The 18,940-nt window shown below is 44.7% G+C and overlaps 1 non-coding gene across 1 annotated transcript; it reads right to left on the bottom strand.

Moving 5' to 3' along the window:
• Window positions 1-4,691: 4,691 nt before the first annotated feature.
• Window positions 4,692-4,832, bottom strand: LOC111551655. The gene has a single exon (XR_002734426.1). It is a non-coding gene; the product is annotated as a U4 spliceosomal RNA (small nuclear RNA).
• Between the last annotated feature and the right edge of the window lie 14,108 nt (window positions 4,833-18,940).

Genomic DNA, 18,940 nt, shown 5'->3' with positions numbered 1-18,940 from the left:
CTCGGCTCACTGCAACCTCTGCCTCCCAGGTTCAAGTAATTCTCCTGCCTCAGCCTCCGGAGTAGTTGGAGTTACAGGCATGCACCACCACACCTGGCTAATTTTTGTATTGTTAGTGGAGACGGGGTTTTACCATGTTAGCCAGACTGGTCTTGAACTCCTGACCTCAGGTGATCTGCCCACCTCGGCCTCCCAAAGTGCTGGGATTACAGGCGTGAGCCACTGTGCCCTGGCGGTTGCCATGAATTTTCACAGAAATTTTTCGCTTCCAGGTGGGGTAGGATCTGAAACAGTCTCCCCACTGCATAGAAGTCCCTGAATCACTGAGCTGATACATTCCTGTCTGCCGCATCTCAGGTTGTTAACTGTTTCAGGGGCTGGAAACTGAAATGCTTTAGGGGCAAAGTAGGTAACCCGCATGAGAAAAGCAGGACAAAGGGCTTGGGTGCAGTGGTTTATGCCTGTAATCCCAGGACTTTGGAAGGCCGAGGCGGGCAGATCACCTGAGGTCAGGAGTTCGAGACCAGCCTGGCCAACATGGTGAAACTCTGTCTTACTAAAAATACAAAATTTAGCTGAGTGTGGTGGTGGGCGCATGTAATCCCAGCTACTGGGGAGGCTGAGGCAGGAGAACTGCTTAAGCCTGGGAAGTGGAGGTTGCAGCGAGCCAAGATTGCAACACTGTACTCCAGCCTCAGCAACAGAGAGAGACTCTGTCTCAAAATAGGGAAAAGAAAACGGGAAGTTGAAGAAGACAGAACTGAAAAATAAAGAAGAGCAAAATAAAACTTTTGAGAGGCAGTACAAACACGGCCTTTGACATTTGTAATGACTGACTCAGAAAATGTAGTTTTCTAGATTATGGGTACACAGTCTGTTTCAAAGTAAGTTCAATGATATTCAATTACTTTTTTTTTTTCCCAGATGGAGTCTTGCTCTGTTGCCCAGGCTGGAGCGCAGTGCCGTCATCTCGGTTCACTGCAACCTCCGCCCCCCAGGTTCAAGTGATTCTCCTACCTAAACCTCCTGAGTAGCTGAGATTACAGGTACCCACCACTATGCCCGGCTAAATTTTTTAGTAGAGATGGGGTTTCACCATGTTGGCCAGGCTGGTCTCGAACTTGTGACCTCAAGTGATCCACCTGCCTTGGCCTCCCAAAATGCCAGGATTACAGGTGTGAACCACCACACCCGGCCCTCAATGACTTTTTAAATACTGTCTTATACTCTGCAGAGGTCATGAAAATTTTCCACGTGCTTTTGAGAAATTCTTCTTGAGAGATTCTTCTCTGCTCATCAGTGAGGAATTAGTTTTGAGTGACTTCCAAATCCCTTTGAGAAAAAACTGGGTATATTGTTTTCCACCACTCAATTGCATTAGAGCATTAGTGTGAAGATTTTCGGCAGAGCAAAAATCGAGTGTATTATGATTATTTAAGTGTTAAAAGTTTTAGACAAAGGTTTCATTTTGTCTACAAAGTCTGCCAAACTCTGGCTAAAACAAAACAAATAGACAAGCAGTATAAAATTAGGCATCAGTTACATGCCTTTTTTAATGAAACCTATTAGAAGTAGATAATTGTGTAAGAAAATTAGAGTTGTAGTAATAAGAAATCAAAAACTAACTAAAACTATCAGAACCAAACACCCAGAAAGAGCTCTGCTTTATGGTTCAAGCAAACAATAACCAAAAGGTGTAAAAGTTAATTCTCTGATTACATATATTTTGGGGAGTTATTGAAGTTGCTGAAGATTAAGGATATTCAAACAGTTACAATTTCGGAGGCTGCTTTGTGATGTTACCTTGTTTGAAGCAGGACGTGATTAGGAGGTGGTTTGTCACTAATAGGAAACAGGCAGCAGCATCTAGATATAAAACTTAGAATAACTGCAAATCAGTTACAACTTGTATAATTAATGGGTTAATTGTTAATATTAGAGGTAAAAATATTTTATATTGTAACCTTAAGTAACTAGATAAAATGAAATGTAACACATAGTAGGGGACTTTAGTTTTTGACATTTTATAACTTATGTGTACTTAAAGAAGACTGTTTTGCCATAAATATCGAGTCTTTGAGTGATTATTTTAGGCAATAATCCAGGACAGGAAATACAAGATTAGTGTCAAAGTCGTATGCCTACAATGGCCAGGTACAGGACATAGTAAATGAGGGTGGCCTGGTATGAGAGCACAGAGACAGGGACCAACTGGGAGTGTAAATTTGATTAGAAAGGGACAGCTGTTGACAGATGGGAAGGTGGGTGACATGATCTCCAAAAATGTTAAGTGATTTTGGATATAGGGATTTTTGTGTGGCGCCTCCTGATTTTTAATTTAGCAAATATTTCAATTTAAAACAAAAACCTGCCAGGCGTGGTGGCTCACGCCTGTAATCCCAACACTTTGGGAGGCCGAGGAGAGTGGATTACTTGAGGTCAGGAATTCGAGACCAGCCTGGCCAACATGGTGAAACCCCATCTCTACTAAAAATATAAAAAATTGACCGGGCGTGGTGGTGTGCGCCTGTAACCCTAGCTACTTGGGAAGCTGAGGCAGGAGAATTGCTTGAACCCAGGAGGTGGAGGCTGCAGTTAGCCAAGATCACGCCATTGCACTCCAGCCTGGGCGACAGAGTGAGACTCTGTCCCAAAGAAACAAAACAAAACAGAACAAAACCTGGCAGTTAGCATTTGTGGAGTTAAAAAATAAAATTAGCTGGCTGGGCGCAGTGACTCACACCTGTAATCCCAGCACTTTGGAAGCCTGAGGCAAGAGAATCACAAGGTCAGGAGTTCCAAAACAGCCTGGTCAATATGGTGAAACCCTGTCTCTACTAAAAAATACAAAAATTAGCTGGATGTGGTGGCGGGCTCCTATAATCCCAGCTACTCAGGAGACTGAGGCAGAAGAATCTCTTGAACCCGGGAGGTGGAGGTCGCAGTGAGCTGAGATTGTGCCCCTGCATTCCAGCCTAGGTGACAGAGCACGATTCTGTCTCTAACTAACTAACTAAATAAATAAATATTAAATTAAATAAATAAATGAAAAAAAAAAAAAAAAAAAAAACCGTGAATCCAGCAAAACCTATACTGCCTGGATTCAGCTTGCCGATCATCTCTAGATTACCAGAAGAAGGATGACATTTATATTAATTAAATGCCTGCCAGGTTATATACATAAAATAAGTTTATTTATATTTCAATTAACTCAGTGTACTAGGTACAACCATGTCTATAACACAATGAGGAAACTGAAGCTTAGAGAGGTTAGGATAGCATTGATAATCACTTCTATAGGTAGCAAAATGTCTCATAAGAAAATTAAACAAATCAAGTGATAAATGGACCACAAATGACCTAGCATAGATCTGTTAACTATAATAGGCGGAAAAATCAGTATGAAACCAGAATACTGTATTTAAGAGAACACACACTGAGAGAAGACTGCATGAACAATGTAATGTAAATTTTATTTACATTTTTTTACATTATTTTTATTTTCCTTGTGCGATTTAGACGTGGAAAGGGTTTCTGCATTTGTGAACTTGATTTCCAGTTCAAAACTCTCAGATTTTACTGAGATGGCTAAGCTCTTTGTCTGAGTTTTGACCCTTTGTTTTTCCGCTTTTCTACTCACAATGGAGATTGGGAGGCACCTCCTGGGATAAGGTGGAGTTACTGCAGGAATTTCCTCTCTCACTGCATTTGAATGCAAAGTTCCACAGGAGGTAGTTTTCAGGACATATTGCTGAGTTGGTGTAACACTTAAAATATAGTAGAGATGCTCTAACCATATAGTTGCATTTAGAAGTTGAATTATTCTTTATACTTTCTGAATTTCTAGAATGTTCGACATTTGATATATATTATTTTAAAACCAGAATTAAATGCTACTTTTGAAGTGTAATAGAAAATAGTAGCTAGCACATACATTTCAAACACTAATTGGTCTGCAAACAGCTTGGAGGAACAGCTTTCCTGGACAACCTTAGCCACTAAGTGTTCATTCATCCCATGCTTAACTCCTGAGCTTTGACATTTGTGTCCCTACTCAGGCTTCTTGACTTTCCTGGAATTCCATTGACTGGTCTCTTGGAAGACCCAATCTGGATTCATTGTCATCTAAGAATAAGTCTCCTCTCTTCACAGCCTGGACTCCTCCACGTGCACTGTCCACTCTGGGTGTGGAAAATTTCTTCCCAACTATTCTGGTAAAATTCTTTTTCTCCTCTTTGAAACCACCATCCATTTTCATCTCTTCTGGTTTAGAAGCCATTCACTGAATTTCTATTACTTTTGTGGTTACCCTTAAATTTTTAAGTAAGCACATGTAACTTGACAATGTCTTTTTTTTTTTTTTTTTTTTTTTTTTTTGAGACGGAGTCTCGCTCCGTCGCCCAGGCTGGAGTGCAGTGGCGCGATCTCGGCTCACTACAAGCTCCGCCTCCCGGGTTCACGCCATTCTCCTGCCTCAGCCTCCCGAGTAGCTGGGACTACAGGCGCCCACCACCTCGCCCGGCTAGTTTTTCTGTATTTTTAGTAGAGACGGGGTTTCACCGTGTAGACCAGGATGGTCTCGATCTCCTGACCTCGTGATCCACCCGTCTCGGCCTCCCAAAGTGCTGGGATTACAGGCTTGAGCCACCGCGCCCGGCCACATCTATTTTTTATAGTACCGTAATATTCAGTCTCCGTAGAGACTATCAAAAATTGCCAATGCCGACTGTATTGCAAGTCGTCACGGCGGGGTATTGGGAAAAGTTTTCAATTAGCAATAATCGCGCCTCGGATAAACCTCATTGGCTACGATACTGCCACTGCGCAAAGCTGACAATGTCTAAGTTAATCATCATTGGCATAGCTTTCCTCCTCTCTGAATCCATACTAGACTGTAGAGTGACTTCACTTGGATTATTCCCCCTCAGTTTCATATTGTTCCACAGTTTAGTCTCGCTTTTTCTTGTTACGTTGTTTTCACTGTTTTTCCTATAATCAACACTTGTTGAATTTGCCCTGGTGTTTCCTGATTTCTTTGTTCATCACTGTTTCTTGAGTGTTGCTCTCTCCTGAGTTCAGTGTCCTTCTTCTGAATATACCTCTGTGAGTAGTCCCTATAGTGAGGTTCTCTTGATGGTGAGCTCTCTCATATGCTTGAAATGTTTATACTTCAGTTTCTCCACCATGACAGGTAAACTAGAATGGCAGTTATTTTTTCTCAGCACTTTGAAGATATTATTCCATTAGCTTTTGGGTTTTATTGTTGCTTTTCTTGTCAGCCTCTGTAGGTAAATTGTTCTATAGTTCATACTTTTTGATGTTTTGAAATTTTCTACAACATGTCAAGGTGTAGAGTTAATTTTATTTATTATGGGCCGGGCACGGTGGCTCACACCTGTAATCCCAACACTTTGGGAGGCTGAAGCAGGTGGATTACTCGAGGTCGGAAGTTCGAGACCAGCCTGGCCAACATGGTGAAACCCCATCTCTATGCACCTGTAACTCCAGCTACTCAGGAGTCCGAGGCAGGAGAATTGCTTGAGCCTGGGAGGCAGAGGTTGCAGTGAGTCAAGATCGCACCACTGCACTACAGCCTGGGCAACAGAGTGAGACTCCATCTCAAAAAAAAAAAAAAAAGTATTCTGCTTGGAACTTAATGTGAATACTAAATTTCTATTGTAATTTCATCTTTAGCTTAAGCAGGCTTTTACCAGGACAGCCTCTGTGCAACCTGAGTTGAAGGTATGTTTTTCAGAAATGTGTGTGTTTGCTTCTGCCAGAGTCCTGCTTTGTTTCGTTTGAATCAGAAATTTCCTGTGTTGCCCAGGCTGCTGGTGGCTCATCTCGAACTCCCAGGCTCAAATGATTCTCCTGCCTAAGCCTCTTGTATAGCTGGGATTACAAGTGCACACCCACCACGCTCAGCTCCACATTCTATATTAATGTCATAGCTTGAAGATGTGTGAATCACGGAAGTGGAATAAACTGAGCCCCAAACTCATGTTAGGGCAAGTCATAGTGTGAAATTATCAGACGTGACTTTTTTTTAATCCCTATTTAAAGTCTAAACTGAAACAGACAAGCTTCCTTGTTATTTCCCTGTGTTAGTGAGTAAATGTTTTCTAGTTCTTCCCTTCCCTAAGGGCATAACCATTCAAAGTTTTTAGCTACAAGCAGGGGTCTCAGTTCCAACTCTATGCCTACTCTACTGTCCCCTTGTGGTCATGAAAAACCAAGTGCCCTGATGACCTAGATGGAGGCCAATACCCGCAGCCAAGCTGCTGCAGCGACAGCCTTAGCCCTTCTCTCTCTCTAGTTTCCAGTTTCAGCTTTGATTTTGGCCTTTGGAGATTTCCCTTAGCTTTCTCAGGGGCTCAGCTACACATTTAAAGGGATGTTTGTTGTGTTTTATCCAGCATTTAAAGAAGTTTGTAGCAGGAAGATTTTTTTTTTTTTTTTTGAGATGGAGTCTCAGTCTGTCGCCCAGGCTGGAGTGCAGTGGCGCAATCTTGGCTCACTGCAACCTCCGCCTCCCAGGTCCAAGCGATTCTCCTGCCTCAGCCTCCTGAGTAGCTGGGATTACAGGCACCCACCACCACGCCTACCACGCCCACGTTGGCCAAGTTGGTCTCCAACTCCTGACCTCAAGTGATCCGCCCGCTTGGCCTCCCAATCGCTTGGCTTATAGGCCTGAGCCACCATGTCTGGCTGGAAGATTTTTATGTTATCCGCCTAGTAGTTCTAGAAATGGAAATTCATGCAGTTCTAGTCTTCCTTCTTCTTCTTCTTCTTTTTTTTTTTTTCTCTTTCTCCATATTCAAGATGCGGGAGTCTTTGGATTTCTCAGAACAAAGACTCCCTTGTCTAGAATATGGATAAGAGTTCCAAATTTGGTTGGCATCCTTCCTACACAATAAATCTCATCACAGATCTCCTGGATTAAATATTTTATTCCACTTACTGTTAATTGTAAAGCACCAGAAGTCACCCCAGGGAATAGATTCTAGGGAAAACACCCCAAAATGCAACCATAATAGGTCTGTTGCCCAATGCACTCAACAAGTCAATACGTGGAGATACCATGTTACAGCAGAGAAAGAGGGTTCATCATATGGCCACCGAACGAGGCAACAAGGGGAAACCTCAAATCCATCTCCCCAAGAAGTTTGGGGCTAGAGTTTTTTTTGTTTTTCAGACGGAGTCTTGCTCTGTCACCCAGGCTGGAGTGCAGTGGTGTGATCTCGGCTCACTGCAAGCTCTGCCTCCCGGGTTCACGCCATTCTCCTGCCTCAGTCTCCCTAGTAGCTGGGACTACAGGCGCCTGCCACCACACCTGGCTAATTTTTTGTATTTTTAGTACAGATGGGGTTTCACCGTGTTAGCCAGGATGGTCTTGATCTCCTGACCTTGTGATCGCCTGCCTCGGCCTCCCAAAGTGCTGAGATTATAGGCGTGAGCCACCACACCTGGCCTGTTTTGTTTTGTTTTTGAGACAGAGTTTTGCTCTTGTCACCCAGGCTGGAGTGCAATGGCGCGATCTCGGTTCACTACAACCTCCGCCTCCTGGGTTCAAGCTATTCTCCTGCCTCAGTCTCCCATGTAGCTGGGACTACTGGCATGTGCCACCACGCCTCGCTAATTTTTTGTATTTTTAGTAAAGATGGGGTTTCACTGTGTTAGTCAGGATGGTCTCGATCTCCTGACCTTGTGATCCGCCCACCTCATCCTCCCAAAGTGCTGGGATTACAAGTGTGAGCCACCAGGCCCGACCGTTCGGTGCTAGAGTTTTTGTTTTTGTTTTTGTTTTTGGCACCAGAGTTGACTTTTAATTTGTCCTAAAGCTGCTGAAGCAAAAACCATAAAACATTCTGCTTTCTTTTCTTTTACAACCCCACGAATGCAAAAAATAAATAAATAAATAACAAAAGAAACAACAACAAAACCCAAACTATTTGTAGGAAAAAATGGTTTTGTACATGGGATGAAACAATATAAATCCAAAACTTACAGCTAACTTAAGGGTTAGCTCTATCACTCAACTCTTTAAAAAATTTATATGAATATCCAGTCAAAACCAACAAGGTATTGCCCTTGAGAGGCGGCTTTGGAGGACGAGGTGGTGGCAGAGGAGGCTGAGGAGGATTTGGTGGCAGAGGCCGGGGAGGCTTTGGAGGGCGAGGCAGCTTCCGAGGAGGCAGAGCAGGAGGAGATGACCACAAGCCACAAGGAAAGAAGACGAAGTTTGAATAGCTTCTGTCCCTCTGCTTTCCCTTTTCCATTTGAAAGAAAGGACTCTGGGGTTTTTACTGGTACCTGATCAATGACAGAGCCTTCTGAGGACATTCCGAGACAGTATACAGTCCTGTGGTGCTAGAGTTTTTAAGAGTTTGGGAGTGGGCCAAAGACGGCAGGGTGAAGTCATGGGACAGGGATGAAGAAACTGTGTTCTCATGCTGATTTCATTCTTCTTTGGGGGTCTTCAAACTGGTTGATGTCAGTTGTTTGGCTGGAATTCAGGATCTGAAAAACATCTTAAGCAATTATTTAAAGCCTTATGATTCTAAGGTCAGAGATACTATCCACAGGAACAATCAGGATGCAGATGCGCAGAATTAGTGCACCCTGATTCATGCTTAATTATATCGAGAGGTTTTTTTTTGGTTTGTTTGTGTGTGTGTGTGTGTGTGTGTGTGTGTATGTGTGCGCGCGTATGTTTATTTTATTCTATTTTTTTGAGACAAAGACGGTCTCTGTTGCCCAGGCTGCAATGCAGTGGCACAGTCTCGGCTCACTGCAACCTCATCCTCTCAGGCCCAAGCAATCCTCCCGTCTTAGCCTTCTGAGTAGCTGGAACTACAGGTGTGCGCCACCATGCCCAGCTAATTTTGTATATTTTTGTGGAGATGGGGTTTCACCGTGTTGCCCAGGCTGGTCTCGATCTCCTGGACTCAAGCAATTCGCCTGCCTCAGCCTCCCAAAGTGCTAGGATTACAGGCGTGAGTCACAGAATTTTTTTTTTTTTTTTTTTTTGAGGCGGAGTCTCGATGTCTCCCAGGCTGGAGTCCAGTGACCTGATCTCGGCTCACTGCAAGCTCCGCCTCCCGGGTTTACGCCATTCTCCTGCCTCAGCCTCCCGAGTAGCTGGGACTACAGGCGCCGCCACCACGCCCGGCTAGCTTTTTAAAATATTTTTTAGTAGAGACGGGGTTTCACCATGTTAGCCAGGATGGTCTCGATCTCCTGACCTCGTGATCCGCCCGTCTCGGCCTCCCAAAGTGCTGGGATTACAGGCTTGAGCCACCGCGCCCGGCACACAGAATTTTTTTAATCCTGTGAGGACAGCTTCAAAGTCTCCTTTTATTCTCATTTCTGCAAGTTCATTTAGAATTTAAAAAACAATTTCAGCCAGGTGGTGACTCATGCCTGTAATTCCAACACCCTGAAAGGCTGAGGCAGGAGGATCACTTCAGCCCAGGAGTTTGAGACCAGCCTGGGCCTTATAGTGAGAACTCATTTCTATAAAACAAAACAAAACAAAACAAAACAAAAAAACAAGATTAGCTGTGTATGGTGGTGACCACCTGTGGTCCCAGCTATCCAGGGGGCTGAGGTGGGAGAATCACTTAAATCCAGGAGGTTGAGGCTGCAGTGACCCGGGATCGCATCACTGCACTCCACCCTGAGCAACAGAGCAAGACCTAATGCAAATGACCCTTATTGACATGAAATCTCACCCATATTTTAGAGATTCCCAGGCACTGGGGGAGACAACCCCTTTTATTGGGCTTATTAAAATGAGAGGAGGGCCTAGTTTACAAGACTGCCTTTAACGCATTGATTTGATTTGCTTTACATTTGTTTTGGATGAAATTCACTTCAAAAGTGGGCCTGACAATTCTGTTAAAGGGGATTTTCTTGTTGTTAAGGTCAAGAAACATTGCCTTCATTTAGTATAGATCAATTGAAATGACCCAGCTTAGTGCTAAAGGAACTGACAAGGAAAAAAATGAGGTTTGATTTTTGTAAAATGAGAAACAGAGGAAAGCAGGAGAAAAATGAGAGAGGATCTCAGGAAAGGGGCGGAAGGTGGACACAGACAGGTTGAAGCTTTGGGATGTATAAGAGTTAGGGACCTGGTCGGGCACAGTGGCTCATGCCTGTAATCCCAGCACTTTGGGAGGCTGAAGTGGGAGGATCACCTGAAGTCAGGAGTTTGAGACCAGCCTGGCAAACATAGGGAAACCCCGTCTCTACTAGAAATACAAAAATTAGTCGGTCACGATGCTGCACGCCCATAGTCCCAGCTACTCGGGAGGCTGAGGCAGGAGAATTGCTTGAACCTGGGAGGCATAAGTTGCAGTGAGCTGAGATCATGCAGTCCAGCCTGGGCCACAGAGTGAGACTCTGTCTCAAAAAAAAAAAAAAAAAGTTAGGGACCTGCCTGGAATCATGGCACACATTTTTGACATGGAGTCTCATGGAGTCTCATGGAGTCTCATGGAGTCTCTGTCACCCAGGCTGGAGTGCGGTGGCACGATCTCGGCTCACTGCAACCTCCACCTCCCGGGTTAAAGCAGTTCTCCTGCCTCAGCCTCCAACTAGTCGGGAATACAGGTGCCCGCTGCCACGCCTGGCGAATTTTTTGTATTATAGTAGAGATGGGGTTTCACCGTGTTGCCCAGGCTGGTCGCGAACTCCTGAGCTCAGGCAATCCGCCCACCTCGGCCTCCCAAAGTTCTGGGATTACAGGCATGAGCCACGGCACCTGGCTCAGTTACCTCTTTTAAGAGTGCCATCTGGGCTGGGCGTGGTGGCTCACGCCCATAATCCCAGCACTTGGGGAGGTTGAGGCAGGTGGATCACTTGAGGTCAGGAGTTTGAGACCAGGTTGACCAACGTGAAGAAACCCTGTCTCTCTCTACTGAAAATATAAAATTGGCTGGGCATGGTGGCGGATGCCTGTAATTCCAGGAGGCTGAGGCAGGAGAATCACTTGAACCTGGGAGGCAGAGGTTGCGGTGAGCCAAGATCACACCATTGCACTCCAGCCTGAGCAACAAGAGCGAAACTCCATCTCAAAAAAAAAGAGGTAACTGAGGCCAGTCGAGGTAGCTCACACCTGTAATCCCAGCACTTTGGGACTTTGGGATGCCAAGGTGGGCGAATCACAAGGTCGGAGTTTGAGACAGCCTGGCCAATATGGTGAAACCCTGTGTCTACTAAAAATACAAAAATTAGCCAGGCGTGGTGGTGGGCGCCTGTAGTCCCAGCTACTCGGGCGGCTGAGGCAGGAGAATCGCTTGAATCCAGGAGGTGGAGGTTGCAGTGAGCTGAGATTGCACCATTGCACTCCAGCCTGGGTGACAAGAGCAAAACTGTCTCAAAAAAAAAAAAAAAAAAAAAAAAAAATCTAAAACTACATTTGTTGTAACTTAGTCTTTTGACAACCTTCTTCCAATCCTGGGTCTCCATTTAATCACTGACCTTCCCTCACTGGGTAGCTATAGAGAAAAGAGAGTAAAAAGAGAAAGAGACCATCCTGGCTAACACGGTGAAACCCCGTCTCTACTAAAATACAAAAAATTAGCCAGGCGAGGTGGCGGGCACCTGTAGTCCCAGCTACTCGGGAGGCTGAGGCAGGAGAATGGTGCGAACCCGGGAGGCGGAGCTTGCAGTGAGCTGAGATCTGGCCACTGCACTCCAGCCTGGGCGACAGAGTGAGACTCCGTCTCAGAAAAAAAAAAAAAAAAAAAGAGAAAGAGAAGGAAGAAGTGAATAAAAGATAAAGAAAAGGTGTGTGACCTTTTCCTTTTCTCTTAATCACTGAAATAATACACCACTGATTTCCCTATGCATGGGAACTCCAGAACTTGAGCCAGTTCAAGGTAGGTGCCAGAGCCAACCTTTAATCATTGGTTGATTCAATAACCATGTTCTGTAATATTATTCTCAACATTTGACAATGACATTACTCATAATGATTGGTATCTCTGTGTGAACATGGCTGAAAGACCAAGGCTAGGCTAATGTTCCTTTATAGACTGCACATATAAAACCGATTTTTTTTTTTTTTTTTTTGAGATGGAGTCTCACTCTGTCGCCAGGCTGGAGTACAGTGGTGCGATCTCGGCTCACTGCAACCTCTGACTCCCTGGTTCAAGTGATTCTCCTGCCTCAGTCTCCCTAGTAGCTGGGATTATAGGCACATGCCATCACGCCCAGCTAATTTTTGTATTTTTAGTAGAGACGGGGTTTCACCACGTTAGCCAGGATGGTCTTGATCTCCTGACCTCATGATCCGTCCATCTCGGCCTCCCAAAGTGCTGGGATTACAGGCATGAGCCACTATGCCCGGCCATAAAACCGATTTCTAGTCTGTGGAAACAGCCACTCATTAAAGCATCTGGTGCCATTTATGCACCCGCCTATTTTGCCTAGTCACTTCCCTTCTGCAAAACTCATCATCCATTTCTGATTACAAAATACTAGGTTAGTCTGTCTGCCCTTGTTTCTAGCTAATCACAAGTATGATGTTCTGATTCTGCTAAATACCAAGGAAAATCAGGAATACAGAAGTCATAGGCTCTGACCACAGTAATGAGTGTAGGGTTTTACACATGAGGTACTCAAAACATCCGCTGAATGAATAAATACATGTTTTTGAGACTTATCTTTACTACACCAAGGTGAAAGGGTATAGTGATAATCTGACAGAATTTAAAAGCAATATTGGGGCCGGGTGTGGTGGCTTATGCATGTAATCGCAGCACGTTGGGAGGCTGAGGCGGGAGGATCACTTGAGGTCAGGAGTTGAGTCCAGCCTGACCAACATGGTGAAACCCTGTCTCTACAAAAAATACAAAATTAGCTGGGCATGGTGGCGCATGCCTGTAAACCCAGCTACTCGAGAGGCTGTGGCAGGAGAATTGCTTGAACCCGGAGGCGGAGGTGTAGTGAGCCAAGATCACACCACTGCACTCCAGCCTGGGCAACAAGAGTGAAACTCCATCTCGAAATAAGTAAATAAATAAATAAATGCATACATACACTATTGGGATAATTAATAACAGTATCTACTCACAGGTGTTGCTGAAGATGGAATGGACTAATATTGTGAAAATGTCCAGTAAAACTTTAAAGCCCTGGCCGGGTGCAGTGGCTCATGCCTGTAATCCCAGCACTTTGGGAGGCCGAGGTGAGTGGATTGTGAAGTCAAGAGATCGAGACCATCCTGGCCAACATGGTGAAACCCCGTCTCTACTAAAAATACAAAAACTAGCTGGGTGTGCTGGCGCGTGCCTGTAGTCCTAGCTACTTGAGAGGATGAGGCAGGAGAATTGCTTGAACAGAGAAGGCGGAACAGAAGTTGTAGTGAGCCAAGATTGTGCACTGCACTCCAGCCTGGCAAAAGACCCCTCTGTCTCAAAAAAAAAAAACAAAACAAAACAAAACAAAAAACCCCCCCACAAACTTTAAAGGCCTATACACATGTTAATTAGCATCAGTATACGGGATATAGATATTATGGATAACTATTCCAAAGATTAGGAGTCAAATATTCACTCTTCCCCAGTGGTCCCTAATTGTGTAACCTTGGGAAAGTTACTCAGAGTTGCCCTCTCAGACTTATTTTTCTCATCTGTAAAGTGGGGATATTCATACAGTTATTTTCCTTCCATGTATAGATCAGAGAGTTATTGCAGAATGCTTCAGAAGTTGTAAAATATGATGTAGATGTTGATTTTTGTTTGTTTGGATGATTAGTACATGATCCAGTGGACAGAATGCCAACGGATACACACTATTACCCCAAGAGTGACAATTTAAAAAAATACATTTCTCAGAAAGTGTATCCATTTAGGGTCGGTGCATATGGTTGTTGAATCTGTGGACCCCTCAAGGGGTCCACTGCACTCCAGCCTGGCTGCCAAAGTGAAATGTTCCAGCCACTGAGGCAGTCAGAATTAAATCAACCTCATTGTGAGTATCAGGAAATCCGTCTCCCAAGCAGCTCTTTCCATGACTTCTAATGGATAGCAAAATTGGAAGATTTGCATTCCCTGTGGGTTTGATAGTGACAACACTGGACAGAGAATTGTGAGCTGAGTTCAAGGCCCAATTGGACTTTCTGATTGTGTGATCACAGACAAGTCATTTATCACTGCTTAGCTGGAAAAGAGAATAATGCAATCTACTCTGCAGGACTTTTAGGAGGCTAAAGTAAGTTTGTGCATGAAATATCATTTTGTAGACTGCAAAGCACCAAACAAATGTAAGTATTGGTATTCTTCCCAGACACTGAGGGAGATGTTACTGAGCACTGAAATTTCCTGACACATAAACAGCAGAAGCAGAGAGAATTGGTGGGGGGAGTGGGGGAGAGGCGTGGCGGAGGTTGGGGAGCAAAAGGCCTGGATAATTCACACACTGGAACAATCAACTCCTGAATCATATAGACTTAGCCAGCCTGGGTCCAATGTAGAGTTCTGGTAGCAACTGCAGTGGCTGGAAAACGAGGCCTATCAGGAAAAGTTGAAGGGGCTGTTTCTTCTACAGAAAAGATAGACGAGAAGGAACCCGCACTTTCCAGGTACACATAGGCAGCCTTGGGAAATGTGGCCAGCAGATGCGCACCATTTCCAAAGAGAAGGGGCTGACAGGTGTCCCGTGAGGATTTGTTTGGATGGACAGAGTGGGAGTTTTCTGTACCATACAGCAATGGAGCAGGCCAAAGCTGGCTCTAGAGCTGCTGTGAGCTGGTCACGTACTCAGCTGAGAGCCCCTGGCAGGCAGCAGGCAGCAGGTAGCAGGGGAGACAGCAACACCGAGTTTGGTCATGTTGAATAAACAGGCTGGCCCCTCACAGTGAAAGTTTTATCTTTGTGAGATGGAGCTAAAAGATACCCCTAGGACAGGGACCTTACTTTGGTAGGTGGCTCAACCCAGAACTAAACTGTACTTTAATCCCTAAATTTGTTCCTTGTGACAATTACAGCCTTACATAACCCGAAATATACAGCAAAATTCTGAGCTAGGCATGGTGGGGCACGTCTGTAATCCCAGCTACTTGGGAGGCTGAGGTGGGAGGATCACTGGAGGCCAGGGGTTCAAGCCCAGCCTGGGCAACATATTGATAGTCATCACTCATTCATTCATTTCTTATCTTTTGGGCTGGTGACACTTACACACTGGTAGAAAAACCAGGGTGAATATCACCTCAGTTTTTCATGAGGAAGTACACTGAACAAAGACAATCTTAGTGAATAACTGTGGTATAAATCAGAGGAATGGAAGGCCAAGGCAGGGGGATGGCTTGAGGCTAGAGGTTCAAGACCAGTCTGGGCAACATAACAAGACCCTGTCTCTACAAAAAATAAAAAAAAAAATTAGGCTGGGCGTGGTGGCTCATGCCTATAATCCTGCACTTTGGGAGGCAGAGGCGGGTGGGTTACTGAAGATAAGGAGTTCGAGACCAGCCTGGGCAACATGGCGAAACCCAATCTCTAGTAAAAATATAAGAAACATTAGCCAGGCATGGTGGCGGGCACCTGTAATCCCAGCTACTTGGGAGGTTGAGGCAGGAGAATCGCTTGAACCCGGGAGGCAGAGGTTGCACTGAGCCAAGATCATGCCACTGCACTCCAGCCTGGGTGACAGAGCAAGACTCTATCTCAAAAAAAAAAAAAAAAATTAGCCAACATGGTGGCGCCAAACTGTAGTCCCAGCTACTCAGGAGGCTGAGACAAGAGGATCGCTTGAGCTCAGACAGTTAAGGCTGCAGTGAGCTGTGATTGTGCTACTGCACTCCAGTCTGAGCAACAGAGCAAGACCCTGTCTCAACAGAAAATAATAATAATAATAATAAAGAAAAAGAGAAGAACTAGAAAGAGTGAGCCATGGAATCAGGGGTGGGAGCCATCTCTCCTAACTGTGGAGAAGAGAAGAACATCATAGAGGAAGTAGCATTGGGGCCAGGGAGTGCGGACAGCTAGCTCTCGGCAGGGCAACCAATGGCAGGAAGGGTGTTAGGGCATGAATCTTTGTGTGGAAGTGGGTATTTGATATTTTATTATTCATGGGTTTTACCATGTCTTTAACCGAAGTGTAGGCTTTTTTTTTTTTTTTTTGTGAGACGGGAGTTTCACTCTTGTTGCCCAGACTGTAGTGCAATGGCGCAATCTCACTGCAACCTCAGACTCCCGGGTTCAAGCGATTTTCCTGCCTCAGTCTCCTGAGTAGCTGGGATTACAGGCATTTGCCACCACACTCGGCTAATTTTGTATTTTTAGTAGAGACAGGGATTCTGCATGTTGGTTAGGCTGGTCTGAAACTCCCGACCTCAGGTGATCCACCCGCCTCGGTCTTCCAAAGTGTTGGGATTACAGGCGTGAGCCACTGAGCCCAGCCTCGTAGGCTTGTTAAGAACAGCAAGTGTGCATTATACTTCTTTCATGAGCTGTGCAGCTCCCAGCACAGTATTCTCTCTATATCCATGGAATCAATGTCTCATTCTGTCCTGCTTTCCCACTTCTTGTCCACAATTTCTCCTCAGAGACACTGTTCTAACCACATCCTTCCTCTAGGCTTTTATTTATCCTTCACATGTTCAAATCATATCCATCTTGTGAGGCCGCCTTCCCCTCTCTTTTTTTTTTTTTTTGAGACAGGGTCTCGCTCTGGCGCCCAGGCTGGAGTGCAGCAGCACGATTTCGGCTCACTGCAAACTCCACCTCCCGGGTTCAAGGGATTCTCCTGCATCAGCCTCCCCAGTAGCTGGGATTATAGGCACGTGCCACCATTCCTGGCTAATTTTTGTATTTTTAGTAGAGACGGGGTTTTGCCATGTTGGCCAGGCTGGTCTCAAATGTCCAACCTCAAAGTGATCTGCAGCCTTGGCCTCCCAAAGTGTTGGGATTACAGGCGTGAGCCACTGTGCTCAGCCAGCCACCTTCCCTTTTTATCCTGGAGAGAAAGGACTCAATCTCCTTTGAACTCCTATTTATAAAGCTGAACCACAAGAAATTGTTGTTTCTGTAGACCAAAAATGGCCAAATACTAGCTATTTTATGAGGTTCAACCTAGTATACCTTCTGCTGACTCAGCGCTCAGTCTCATTTTGTAGTACTTTCCATCACTAGAATAACAGTTTCTTTCTTTTCTGTCTTTCTCCCTGCCTCCTACTCCCACCCTCACCAAATGGAAGCCCCATGAGAGCAGGACCTGTGCTCTTATTCTTTGTTGTGATTCTAGAGCCCAACGTACTGCATGGTACATGGTAGGAGCTCAATGTTTGTTCAGTGAATGAATGAATGCTTTGCCCTGGGGTTTGGGCATTAAACATATTTGATCTGGTTGTGGGATTGCGTAAGTCTCTCAGTTCTAAAAGTCAAGTTGTGAAAATAAATAAATATTTAAATAAATAATAAAATGAAAGAAATAAAGCCAAGTGGTGGGATATAGAAGGTCAGTGGTTCCTCAAATCACTGGTACACTAGAAACACCTGCAAAGCGTTTCTAGGGGAGTAAGAGTCCTGGATAATTCACAAACTGGAATAATCACAGATTCCAGGCTGACTCCAGATCAATGGAATCACAGTAGTGTGGAGCAGCCCACAAATCTGTAGGTATCTTTGTCTCCAAAGATGAGTCTCAGGTAGCCACTGGAATAGCTATCAAACCTGCACTTGTGCACGACCAGATTCCGTGCACCCACGGGGCATGAACTGCAACTGTCTTGGTAATTGCCAGGTTCTCAGTGCATGGCACAATGCCTAGCAGGTGGCGAACAATGACAAACAGTTGTTAATGCATCTTGGAGGTCTTTTAGTATTTCTGAGAGCACCTTAAGCTGCCAAGGCCCATTAGACTAGTTGAAAGAGGTCTTAGAGGATTGACCCTGAGAACCTAGGGTCCCCTTGAGCTCCCACACTTCAGACGCTTGTATATTTGTGGCAGTGTGTAACAAGCCAGGTGTCACTGAGCAATTTAGCCTCCCTGAGCCTCAGATTCTTATGTGAAAAGAGGGCATTAGGTTAAATGACCACTAGGGTCCCATGGGATTGATCTTGCTTTCCATAATGACTACTACATACTGTGTGACTTTGGGCAAGTTACTTCTCTTGTTGAAGCATCTGAAATCTCACCTCTCCCACTTCTTGTCACTGACTGTAAGCCCCATGAGGCTGGCAGAAACCTTACTTATCCCATAGCATGTATCTGTAATAGTGCTTGGTATACAGTCATATATAGTCATATATATATATATAGATAGAATATATGTATGTATGCATGTATGTATTTATTTTGAGATAGTGTCTTGCTCTGTCACCCAGACTGGAGTGCAGTGTCATGATGTTGGCTCACTGCAACCTCTGCCTCCTGAGTTTAAGCAATTCTCATACCTCAGCCTCCCCAGTAGCTGAGATTATGGGTGTGTGCCACCTCGCCTGGCTAATTTTCTTGTGTTTTTAGTAAAGACGGGTTTTGCAATGTTGGCCATGCTGGTCTCCAGCTCCTGGCCTCAAATGATCCGCCTGCGTCAGCCTCCCAAAGTGCTGGGATTACAGGCATGAGCCACCTCACCCAGCCAATAAATCATTTTATTGGATGAATGGCAGGGATTTTTTTAATGCAGTGAAAAGGTAGAAGCTAGCTTAATTAAAAATTGTATATATCAACCTCAACTCAGTATGCTGCTAGTTGAAAACTTAAAAGTGATACATATCTTTCCTCCTTTATTTATTTATTTATTTTGGTAGAGATGAGGTCTCCCTATGTTGCCCAGGCTGGTCTCAAACTCCTGGGCTCAAGCGATCCTCCACCTCGCCTCCCAAAGTGTTGGGATTACAGTTTGAGCCCCTGTGGTTGGCCCCTCTTTTTAAAATAACAAATGTATTGAGATATAATGCACATACTATAAAATTAACCCATTTAAAGTGTG

This window comes from Piliocolobus tephrosceles, chromosome 7 (genome assembly GCF_002776525.5).
Source record: "Piliocolobus tephrosceles isolate RC106 chromosome 7, ASM277652v3, whole genome shotgun sequence".
NCBI lineage: Eukaryota > Metazoa > Chordata > Mammalia > Primates > Cercopithecidae > Piliocolobus > Piliocolobus tephrosceles.
The sequence above is the reverse complement of the archived record's forward strand: the minus strand, read 5'-3'. Positions and strand labels throughout refer to the sequence as shown.